The sequence below is a fragment of the Muntiacus reevesi genome, chromosome 20, assembly GCF_963930625.1.
Source record: "Muntiacus reevesi chromosome 20, mMunRee1.1, whole genome shotgun sequence".
Classification (NCBI taxonomy): Eukaryota; Metazoa; Chordata; class Mammalia; order Artiodactyla; family Cervidae; genus Muntiacus; species Muntiacus reevesi.
In genome coordinates this window covers 35937977-35949592 of record NC_089268.1, presented here as the reverse complement: position 1 = coordinate 35949592, position 11616 = coordinate 35937977, and the positions used below count along the sequence as shown (strand labels likewise).

Below are 11616 nucleotides of genomic sequence, written 5' to 3'. Positions count from 1 at the left end.
CAAAAAGAAGGTAATTTCCAGAGTTGATCACTCCATTGTTTTCTATATTTCATTTCAAAATTGAGCCACCTGGTAAGGAAAATGAGTTGAGAGACCTCAATAATATATGGATAGAAAGTCAGTTTTAAATTGTAGCATTAATGGATCATAATTTGGTGGTAATTTATTACTACTGTTGTAACTGTAGTCCTTTTGATTCTCTACTGCATCAGGTTAATAATATATTATAAATATTAATAGCAACATAGGGACACATGCTACTAAAGTTATTGTGAATAGAGAAAGACATAGAATGTAGTAGGCAAGAAGTGAAAGTATGGGAAGTCAGCAGTGGTAGTAAAGGGCAGGATTGCATTGAGAAGGAAGGAAGGTTCTCAAAGTTTCTTGAAACACCAAGAACAAGCCAGATGTGAGGAATTAGCTTAATTTGTAAACCAGAAACTCTACCAGAGGAAATTTAAGTTCATAAAAATATTATAATGCTAAAACCCACAATTTAGACAGAGAATAGGGTAGAGTAGGGTATACAGACATTCAAAATTCTCCATTGCTTAGTGCATCAGACACTCAAGGACCACTCTCACTGAAGTCTTTCTCTATTGCTCAACCTACAGGTACCACCATGGAGAAAGAGATAGCTCTACTCCACAGGCAGTTGAACCCTACATTTATGGCCTCGTGGCTTTCCTTGAGAAGCATTCAATGCAGCAGACTTCCTCCATCCATCCCATCCAGCTGACTGCCCACGGTCAACAGGAGTCCTCACCCTGGGATCATTCCGCAATCCCCATGGTTCCAGCTCCCAGCTTCCGTGGACACCAGTGGACTTACAACCCTGTCCGAGGTATGAAAGGCAGCATCATGGCTTGTCTATGTGGTTCTCACTCCTTTCAGACGGTCACAGGTTAGTTAGTTCACTCCCCAACAGCTTCAAATGACTCCCCCATTCCAGTGGACGGCCATGGACGCGGGGATCTCTCCCCTGTGCATCAGCTCCCTCAGCCCCAGGTGCAGGCTGGTCCCACTTGCTCTCCTCCTTCTTTCCCCTTCGTCCTCGTCCCTTCATTCCTTTGTCCTACGGAGTTATGTATGGATCCGGACATTCCTTATCAGTAGTCAGGTCGTCCTGCCAGTATTCACCTGGTCTTCTGTGAGAACTGCTGCGTCTTTAGACGTTCTTGATGCATTAGTGCAGAGAGGTGTACCCCACTTCCACGTACCCCTCCATCATCTTGTCCAACCCCTTTGTGCGTGTGTTAGAAACGAGTTTCCCTTTCTATTATGTAACATTGCCATCACCACACATGTTTAACTTTTGCTTTTTGAGGAGAACACAGGTAAGTTCCACTCTCTTCAGTTGAGTCAGTCATTTCAGTCGTATCAGAATCTTTGTGACCCCACGGACTGCCACACGCCAGGCTTCCCTGTCCATCACCAACTCCCAGAGCTTGTTCAATCACATGATTAGATCTCATGATTAGATCGTGAAGCTCAAAATTACATCCTCGGACCTTATTAATTTTTAATCAGAAAAATCTGCAACCTTTAAAAATCTCTCCCTATTTGTCCTACCCTCTAGTCTTTGGCAATCATTTTTCTACTCTGAGTACCATCTTTTGTGTGTGTGTGTGTGAAACTCCTTATAATTGAGATCATATGGTATTTGTCTTTCTCTGACTTAGTTTACCTAGTATAATGCCCTCCAGTTTCATCCAGATTGCCACAAATGGAAGGATTTCTTTCTTTTTCTAATGGCTAAAAATTATTTACCTATATATGTCACATCACATTGTTTTAATCCATTCACCTGTTGAAAGATTATTGTTTCTATACCAAGGCTACTGTGAATAATGCTGCAATGAACATGGGAACAGATCTCTCTTTGAGACAATGATTTCATTCCTTTGACTATATATCCAGAAGTGGGAAATTGGATCCCATAACAGTTCTCTTTTAAATCTCTTGAGGAACCTCCACAGGATTTTTCCATTGGAGTTGCACTGGTATACATCACTACCAACAGTGCATAATCACTCCTTTTCCCCCACATTCTCAATAACTTTTGTCATTTCTTACATTTTTGGTACTAGCCATTCAAACAGGTATGAGGTCATATCTCGTGCTTTTGATTTGCATTTCCTTTGATTATTAGCGATGCTGAGCATCTTGTCATATACCTTGTCATCTATATGTCTTATTTGTGGGAAATTGTCTATTCCTTAAAATATAGCATACATTATGTTTACTATATTCCAATATACGAAACTCAGTTGCCTACCTGTATATTAACAAAGAACTAGCAGAAAGTGGAATAAAGAAAACAAGCCCATTTACTATTGCATCACAAAAGGATAAAACACTTAGAAATAAACTTAAGCAAGATGTTGAAAGATTTTATACAAAACCTTTAAGACGCTGATAAGAGAAATTTAAAAAGAGTTAAAGATATGTAAAGTTAGGTTGTCTATTCAATGTATTTCTTGAGGTAGGATTTGTTATTACTATAAAAACTTCCCTCTTAGAACTGCATTTGTTGCATCCTATAGGTTTTAGATTATCATGCTTTTTTTTTTTTTTGGTAAGGGAATTACATGATTTTATTTTACCTTAATAACAACTCTATGAGGTTGATATTAGGAGGAAACTGATGACTAGGGAGATTAAATAATTGTTTCAAGGATGCAAATATACATTTTTGATAATAAATGGAGAGACAGTTTTCAATCCCAACTTTGTCTGACTTTAAAGTTCCCTTTGTGAACTATGTCTTACAGTGATTGAATATTTGCAGAAATGTCACTTTCTCCTCTCTGTTTGCTGCCCTTCCCATCCCTTACCTTTTGTTATCTACTGGACAGATCATCATGTTTTCATTGTTCTTTGTTTCGAGGTATGTTTTGATTTCCCTTATTTCTTCAGTAACCTGTTTATTATTTAGAAATGTGTTGTTCAATATCCATGTGTTTGTGTTCTTTAAAGTTTTTTTTTTCTCCTATAATCTATATCTAGTCTCAAAATGTTGTGGTCAAAGAAAGTGCTTGATATAATTTCAATTTACTTAAATTTACTGAGGTTTGATTTGTGACCCAAGATGAAGAAAATGTTCCATGTGCACTTGAGAAGAAAGTGTACTCTGCATTTGGTGGAATATGTTAAAGATATCTATTTGGTCTGTTTGCTCTAATATTTCCTTGGAGGATATGTTTCCTTATTAATTTTCTGTTTTGTTGATCTGCCCATTGGTATAGGTGCAGTGTTGACATGCCCTACTATTTCTGTGTTGCTGTCAATTTCCCCTTTTGTGTCAGTTAGTGTTTTCCTCATGTATTGAGATGCTCCTATGTTGGCTACATAGATATGTAAAATTGTTATGTCTTTTTCTTGGTAAAGAGACTTGGTAGTCTGATCAAAAGAGAATCAAATTAGAAAACCAAAATATAAAGACTTGTGCACATGATAGAAACAGAGAATGCTCAGGAGAGAAAGTTTCGGACCTAGTGTATCAGTGAACAGAAGCCTCCAGCATCAGGAACAAAAACCCTGGGCAGGACTCATGACTGTGGGCTTCTGGGAACAGCCTCAGTTTCAAAGTTTGGGCACTATACCACCTAAAAGCGAATGCAGACAAGGATTATAGCTTGCTATGATACTGAAACACAGACAATAGTGTTTTTTAGTTTACTTTTCTCATTCAACTATAAAGTTAATGAATCACTAACCAATGATAATTGACTCCATCAGTTTGCAGTCAGATCCTCTTTAGTCATAGAATGGACATCTGAACCTGTTATATGACCCCCAATAACAGTTTTAATAATTAAATTTATTAATGTTTAATCAAAGGGTAATTGCTTTACAATACTGTACTGCTTTCCGTCAAACATCAACATGAGTCAGCCATAGGTATAGTATACCTATGTCCCCTTGCTCTTACCTCCTTCTCACTTTCTTTCCCATTTCACATGTCGAAGTTGTTACAGAGAAATATGGAAGGTTCACAAAATTGTGTGTCATCCTTGGGCAGGGGCCATGCTAATCTTCTCAGTATTATTCCAGTTTTTTAATATATGTGCTACCAAAGCAAACACATGAATAACATTTTAACAGAAGAAAAATCATACAGTCAGTCATCTACCAATAAATGATCGATTACATTAGGAATTAGGGTATTATGCTATATTTACTGCCTCTTATAAAATCGATTTTTATAAGGTCCAAAGTTCCATGTAGGAATTAAGCATATGTTTATGCATAACACATATATACATGCACAGAAATATATGCACACAAATACGTCTATGTTATACAAGCTATTATTCTCCTTGGCTGTCATAATAAGCTCTTTAGTTGATGAGAGAGATAGTCCCAAATTTCTCCAACTTATATGTTTTCTTTTTGAGAATCACTTCTTTGATTTTCATCACCTAACTTTAAATAACCATTTTATTCTTAGATCCCATGCCCCTTTAAACTAAGAGCAGAGAAAAGCTAGTAAATGCTGCTATCTTATTGTTCATTAAATTACCACTCCTCTGGTAAACTGGAAAAAGAATCATGTTCAGATCTCATTCAGGAGGATAAAATCTCTATTTTATCAGTTCTCTTGTCCAAACTCAATTCTTGCTCACTTTAGTCTTAAATTCTACTTACTTACAAAGCATGGACAGGAAAAGTGATATTAAAATCACGCTTGCAACAGTCCATGATTTTATGCTTCTGTTGGCCAAAGGTGGGGCCAGGAATAATTTCTGAAATATTACAATACATCATGGAAGCTTGAAGGTCTAGTTCTCCTATCAAAGAGGAGATGTTTGGAGATGGTTCGAAAACTCAGCCCCATTGTTGTCAGCATGTGCTCCCGACCAAACAGATGGATTTTCTCCCTAAAACGTCACAGTCAGGTAAGGCCAGGCTGTGTCCGCAGAGCCAGTGACAGGGTCCTGGGTGCTGAGAGGTAAGATTCTTGGATGACCATCTGGAGATTTACCTGCCATTGTCTCGAAGAAACAAACCTAATGAGAAGACTAAGAATGCATAAAAGTAGAAGAGCTGTCAAGTTGCCTAGAAGAAAGGCTAGCCAGGAGAACCAGGCCCACACACTGATAACTGTCAAAGACTTTAACAGTGAGTGTTTTACAGACAGATCAGACCAAGTGGATAAAACCAATGTTCTAGGGTCACTGCTGCTTTGCAGTCAAAGACAAAATATTTTTGTCTTTAAGCAGAGTCATCACAGCTCCTGATATGGTCCTGGTTACACACATGCAGACCGAGAGCCCACAGGCATGTGTGATGTGACATCAGGAAGTGAACAGACGACTGCATTGGTGCCCAGTCACCTCCATCTGCTAATAATGGGACCAGGGAAAATTACTTGCCCTCTACAAGTCATTGCATCTTCATAAACATAACTTGATGATCACAGTGAAGATGAAGGCTATCTCACAGGGCTACTGTGAAACACAAATTTTAAGATGTTTTAAAGCTTTTGGGAAAGTATCAAAGACATGCATGGGGTTACAAAGGTGAGTTAGCAGTTCCAAGGTACAGTATCCTTTTTCTCTTAGTATTCTCTCTGTACTCAATAGTAGCGATCAGTCAGTCATGTGTTTACTCTTACCCCAGCATGATGGTAAACCACACAGATCAACTGTACACTTCTTGTCATTTCCGTGTCTAAATTCAAGCACTAGTCAATGTAGAGTGAAAAAATTACAAACTCCTAGAGGACCTCTCTGCTGAGAGTCTGCAGAGTCCCGACATTAAACTGTCTTAAAAGAATGGCCTAAAGACTCTGACTCAGAATTAAGTTCCAAATGTTTGCAGAGCACAGAGTAATTCTGTGAGCAATACAAAAATGCAGGGAGTAACCTACTTCTCCAACTATCCGTCTGTGCAAATATCATCATCCACCTAAATTCACACAGAAGGCGCTCCTTCTTCCCCACCCCAGCTACTACAGCACCAACTCCTGCTCAGAGCAACAGGGAAAGAGAAGGCTTCCCTCCACAGGATGGATTTGATACCCTCAGGTGACTAGATCATCTCAGAATGGCTCATGTTTTTATGTAAACAGGGTCCTGCCTGCTCCTGCTGCTGGTCCTGTCAAATCTGCTCCTGTGCCAAGGCAACGTATGCCAGTCCTGCTGTCCTGACGTGTTTGACATCCCCCTGAAGTCCCTTAGAGACCTGTTTTTCGATGCCGCCCTACTGTCCCACAACATCCTTAGCCATTCCACAATAATGTTCAATGAGTTTGTAAGTACTGTGGTGGTGGTAGTTTAGTTGCTAAGTTGTGTCCAACTCCTGCGACCCCATGGACTGTAGCCTGCCAGGCTCCCAGAAGGAACCTTCATGTTACTGGGCTATATTATTCTTTCAACAAGAGGGCTGCATCAGTCAAATTTCAAATAACACACTGTCTAGGTTAAAGATGCCATCAGCTCATAAGATGTGGAAATTGAAGAAAGGACCAGTTTTGTGTAATCTGAAAGATTCCTAAGAAGTGCAATAACCTTTTCAGTTTCCTTTCATTCATTTTCTTTTTTAAATTTCCAAAATAAATGATCTTGTATTTGTCAGCTAGGAATGCCATAAAAGAATACAATAGACTCAGTGGAATAAACACCAGAAATTTATTTCCTCACAGCTCTGGGGGCTAGAAGTCCCAGGTCAGGGCACCAGCAAGGTGAGGTTCTGGTAAGAACTCTTTCTTCACAAGATGGCTTCTCCGTGCGTCCTCACACAGGGTGGGGAGTGGGGCAGACAGACAGAGAAAAGGACACACAGACACAGAGACAGAAGAGAAAATTCTCTGGCATTTCGTTTCATGGAGACACTAAACCTATTGGATGAGTGTTGCACTTTAAGAGCTCCTTTAACCTTAAAGGGCTTTTCTGGTGGCTCAGATAGTAAAGAATCTGCCTGCAATGGGAGAGACCTGGGTTCTATCCCTGGTTCTGGAGATTCCCTGGAGAATGGAACAGCAAGCCACTCCTATATTCTTGCCTGAGAAATCCCATGAACAGAGGATTCTGGTGGGCTATAGACCATGGGGTCCCCAAAAGTCAGGACCCTTCTCAAAACACAGTACTTTGGCAGTTCGGGCTCTAACACATGAATCTGAAGAACACACATTCAGTCCATAATACTACTTGACTAAAGCACTTTTAGGTGGGACTGGGGAAAAGGAAGCATGGTGATTTTCTGGTCCTTCAGTGTCTCTCTGGGCTTTCTTCTCCAGGCTCAGAGTAAATAGTCAATAATTGAGAACTGCTCTGCAGTGAACTGGGTGGATGGAACATGTTAAACAAAGCTGAATCCAGGTCACAAAAATGCTTATTGTTCGTTTATTTAATGTTACAAATTATTGATTAAGATTTACAGTGAATAGGTTTACAGTTACAATTAAAGGGGTGTTTGCAGTTGGAAACAATTATTCTCTTTCTGATGAATGTATTTGAAAGTTGTGTGTTAATTCTTTTAGGTCAATCAAGGAGCACACAGCAGAGCAGACAGCTAATAAAAGGCGGTGCTAAAGGTTTCTATTAAATTCCCGTCGTTTTTTTTTTTTTTGCTCACTAGTTTTTGTTTCATCCTCCTTTTTTGACTGTCCATTTTTTCCCAACTCTTCCAAGTAATATGTTTAAGTGTTCATAACTTTCGCTAAATTTTAGTTTTTCTCTATCAAAGTGTTAGCTACAGTTTTCTACTCTTATTATTCTCAGTCCATTGCTTAGTATTTCCTATAACTTTATGCCATGTTTTTCTGACGTACCATTTTGTCACTATAAACAACATTGTATTCTGCATCTGGGATGAACACTAAGCTTTTTGGTGTGCGGATTCAAAGAAAAGTCTAAGTCATTACTGTTTAACTTCTTACAAAGGAATATATTGGTTTTAACCCACAGTAAACAAGAGATTAAATGGTTAAATATCGGTGCATGCATGCATTCTAAGTCACTTCAGTTGTGATCAACATTTCGCAACCCTACTCACTGTAGCCCAACAGGCTTCTCTGTTTATAGGATTCGCCAGGAAGAATACTGGAGTATGCTGCTGTACCCTCTTGCAAGGGATGGTCCTCACCTAGGGATCAAACCTGAGGCTTCTTTTATCTCCTGCATTGGCAGAAATGTTCTTTACCACTGCAGACACCTGGGAGGCACCAAGTATTGGTACAAAAGTACTATATTTGGTTCAAATACTAAAAACTAAAAAAATTAATAATAATAAATTAGAGAAGGGAAAAGGTTGAACTTAGGAAAGTTAGATGTAAAATCATTGTCATAGAGTCAATGTATAGAAAAGTAGGAAAAGAATGACTTTCAAAATTTGTGATGCCCTCCTGTTAAAAAAATTACATGTCTATGCAACCTGTTAATGTTCTGGTAATGGTTTTATCTACTGAATGCCTAACAACCCTAACTAATTGCCTTATCACTTTCAGTATGAAAGATATGCCCAGGGCAAACAGTACCATATCAATGCCACCAAGAGTTGCCACACCAACCCCCTCCATGCTCCTGAAGAAAGAGAAGAAGCCCAACAGATGAACGTGAGTCTTTCACCTGGGTTTTTCACTGGATCAAATGAGACAGTATGTAGCTTACCAGGCTTCAGATTATTAGAGGTAATGGTAACTGTACATGCAGAATGCGGTGGAGGAACCGTATGCAATTGAAGAGAAATTATATCATGCAGTTGATGAAGCATGAGAGAAATCAAGGGATGACTAAAGATATGTAGTAGCAAAATAAATAACAGATCTAATAAATTGTCCATGCAGACAAGTTTAGTTCAACCAATGCATTTGACACAGGATTGCAGCTGTTATACTGTACCAAAACAGGAGATGAATGGGAACTTCCACGTGTAAAATATATTGCAAAATTCATGAATATGTAAGAAACACATCCCAGTTTTGAGTACTCCCTGTTAATAGTGACTCGTACGTTGAATCCTATACTGTACCACTCGAGTCATTGCATCTGCCTTTCAAGGCTCTTCTGCTTCTACTTCTCTGGTACCTCCTTCATTCGCCATTCTCAATGACTCCTCTGTCAGCATTTATTCTTAATTTGTAAGTCTCCCCCACATTGGGCTATAAAACATTGCTTTGCTTCTCATGACCACAACAATTGCCTCTGTTCTGAGGACAACACACTTTATATATCAAGCCTCAATGAATAAAGGCAGCTCCAAATTTTCATCATTATAATCTCTCCTTTCTGATTTCCTGCATTATCCTTTGTCCTAACATTATTTAAAATACTTTCAAATGCATCCCCCCTTAAAATACTATCTTCTCTCTCTACAGCTTTCTTAACGATACCAGCATTCTTTTCCTCTGTTAAGCTCATTAATAATGAGAATGATCAAATAAAGGAAAAACGAAAAGAGGAGGAGGAGGAGGGATTTTTCAATAAGTTTGAATTTAAAGTTTACTGAGAGTTACTACATGGCCATACATTTTACTAAGCACTTTATGTGCATTAATATGTTTAATCCTATTCAGTTTTCTGTTCTTTTCCACTAAAATAAATAAATAAAATCAAGCATATTAACTAGAGATCTTCAGCCCCCAGGATTTTCATGCTCAATTCTACTAGTAGTAGTGAACTAGGGGGGAAAACCTTCCATTGTGAATCCCACGGATGCTGTTACTAAGACAACGCTGTGCCAGTTTCTGCCCGGACACATGTCAACAAGACAGACTCTTCTGATACCAGCATGGGGGCTGGTGTTGGGATCAACTGAGGAAAGAAAGCCTGTTTAGGAATGTCATGTCTTCTTCATTGTCTCTTTGTTGTAACATCATAAAACAAATTGCCGATTAAAAATCAACACTAATGACTCATCTGATTCATTAATATGATGAAAGAATCACTGGGTGACAATGATTTGGGCACAGGTAGAATGCCTCTTTCCTGGGTCAGGTACTGTAGGTACATACTGACTTGTCATAAAACACTTAGATTTCTCTCACACAAACAGACAAACATAAAAAAACTCACTGAGTGGGTGGTGGAATTTCAGAGGAAAAAAAAATTCTTCATGTTATAAATTAGAACTCATCAGAAGAATTAGTTCATAAATAACCCAGATTTTTAATAATTCTGTGAAGTCTGAACTAATAGCTTACATTTTATACTTTTGCAACTTTTACTACCATCAAAAATCTCTGTATACACTTGGAATAACCAAGAGTTTTTTAGGTTAGTGGCTCTGAGCAAAGATCACATGTTACCAAAAGCACTGAATTATTATTATTTTAAGGAGACTGTTTCTTATGGTTGCTTAGAATGAAGAACTTAGTAAGTGGATACTCATGTTACTGTACTCCTGGAAACCACCTCTGCATCATCTAGTCACGAACGTGCAACATTTGGTAGAAGTCTCAGATCCTATTCTATCAAGTGCCAGAGAGGATGTGAATAAAGTACAAGAACTTCAAGAACTCATAGAGAGGCAATTCAGCCAGGTGAGCATCCTGCAGAGGGCTTTCTTACTTTGTTCATGAATGAAAGAAGTGACCTCTGTAATGGGTAAGGAGTTTTGAAATATCTCATTTTGTAAGAAAAAGATTCATGACTTCTATATGCTAGACTGCTACTACATAAAGGATCCTAGTCATTCATAGTGATAGATTATTGTGTAAAGGAATCAGAATTTCACTGCAATTTTTGACATGTGCAGCCTTCCCTGCATTGCACACAATTACACCAAAAGCCTGGCTCTTCCTGGGTGAGGTGGTTGAAATAATTTCAAGAGTAAGAGAACTAGAGAACAGAATTTCCAAGCTCAGCATTTTCCTCAAAGTATTGCAGGACATCTGCTCTTGAAGTTCTACTTGTCTTCTTTCTCTGTTCCCCTCAAATCAAAGGATGAGAATGGGAAGGAAGAAAAGGGGAAATTAAAACTAAACTTGAGTTATGTTTCTACTTTCTAGATTGTTAATAGTGTTCTTATAGGCTGGCTCCAAAATCCATATTTAGAGAGTTTTATATTTGTATGTATTGCCCAAATCTTAATTTGATTATTATAAGGGACAAAGATAAGCAAATACTAATAAAATGCATAAGAAGTCATTATCTTTTGGGTATTCAGGTTATTTTTCCAGTCAGGAAGAAGATGTTGGATGCCCGCATTTACTGGACAGAACTTCAATCTCTGACGTCCAGAGATGAAAAAACACGCCATTATGCATTTTTTATCCTGTTCCAGTGCCTGCACAGGGACACACGTAAAATTGACATTTACACCAAGATCCTGGCATGCCGAATCCACAACACGTGCTAAATCCACATCCATCCCATCCAGCTCTGAGATGTTCCTAATGATCTATCCCATAGCAAGCTTCTTTGAAATTTACAGCTTTTTAATACATGCTCTGTGAAATGGTTCTTCTCTTAAAAAAATAAACACAGACTCTGTAGAGATGTCAAAATCTAAGAGGGCAATTTGTTAACATTTCTTATTTTCATTTAATATAAAATCAAAAGAAAATCCACCCTTAAAATGGAGAGAATGAAGCTCCTATTAAAATTAGTCACAAATAGCAGAAGCTGGCATTACAAAGAAGACCATTAAGAGATTACATAAGAATCACAG

General features: G+C 38.4%; 1 non-coding gene and 1 pseudogene across 1 annotated transcript; one reads left to right on the top strand and one right to left on the bottom strand.

The window, feature by feature from the left end:
• Positions 1–670: 670 nt before the first annotated feature.
• Positions 671–11304, top strand: LOC136151262 (placental prolactin-related protein 3-like; annotated as a pseudogene).
• LOC136151985 (U6 spliceosomal RNA) lies at positions 3981–4090 on the bottom strand. The gene has a single exon (XR_010660147.1). It is a non-coding gene; the product is annotated as a U6 spliceosomal RNA (small nuclear RNA).
• Positions 11305–11616: the final 312 nt, after the last annotated feature.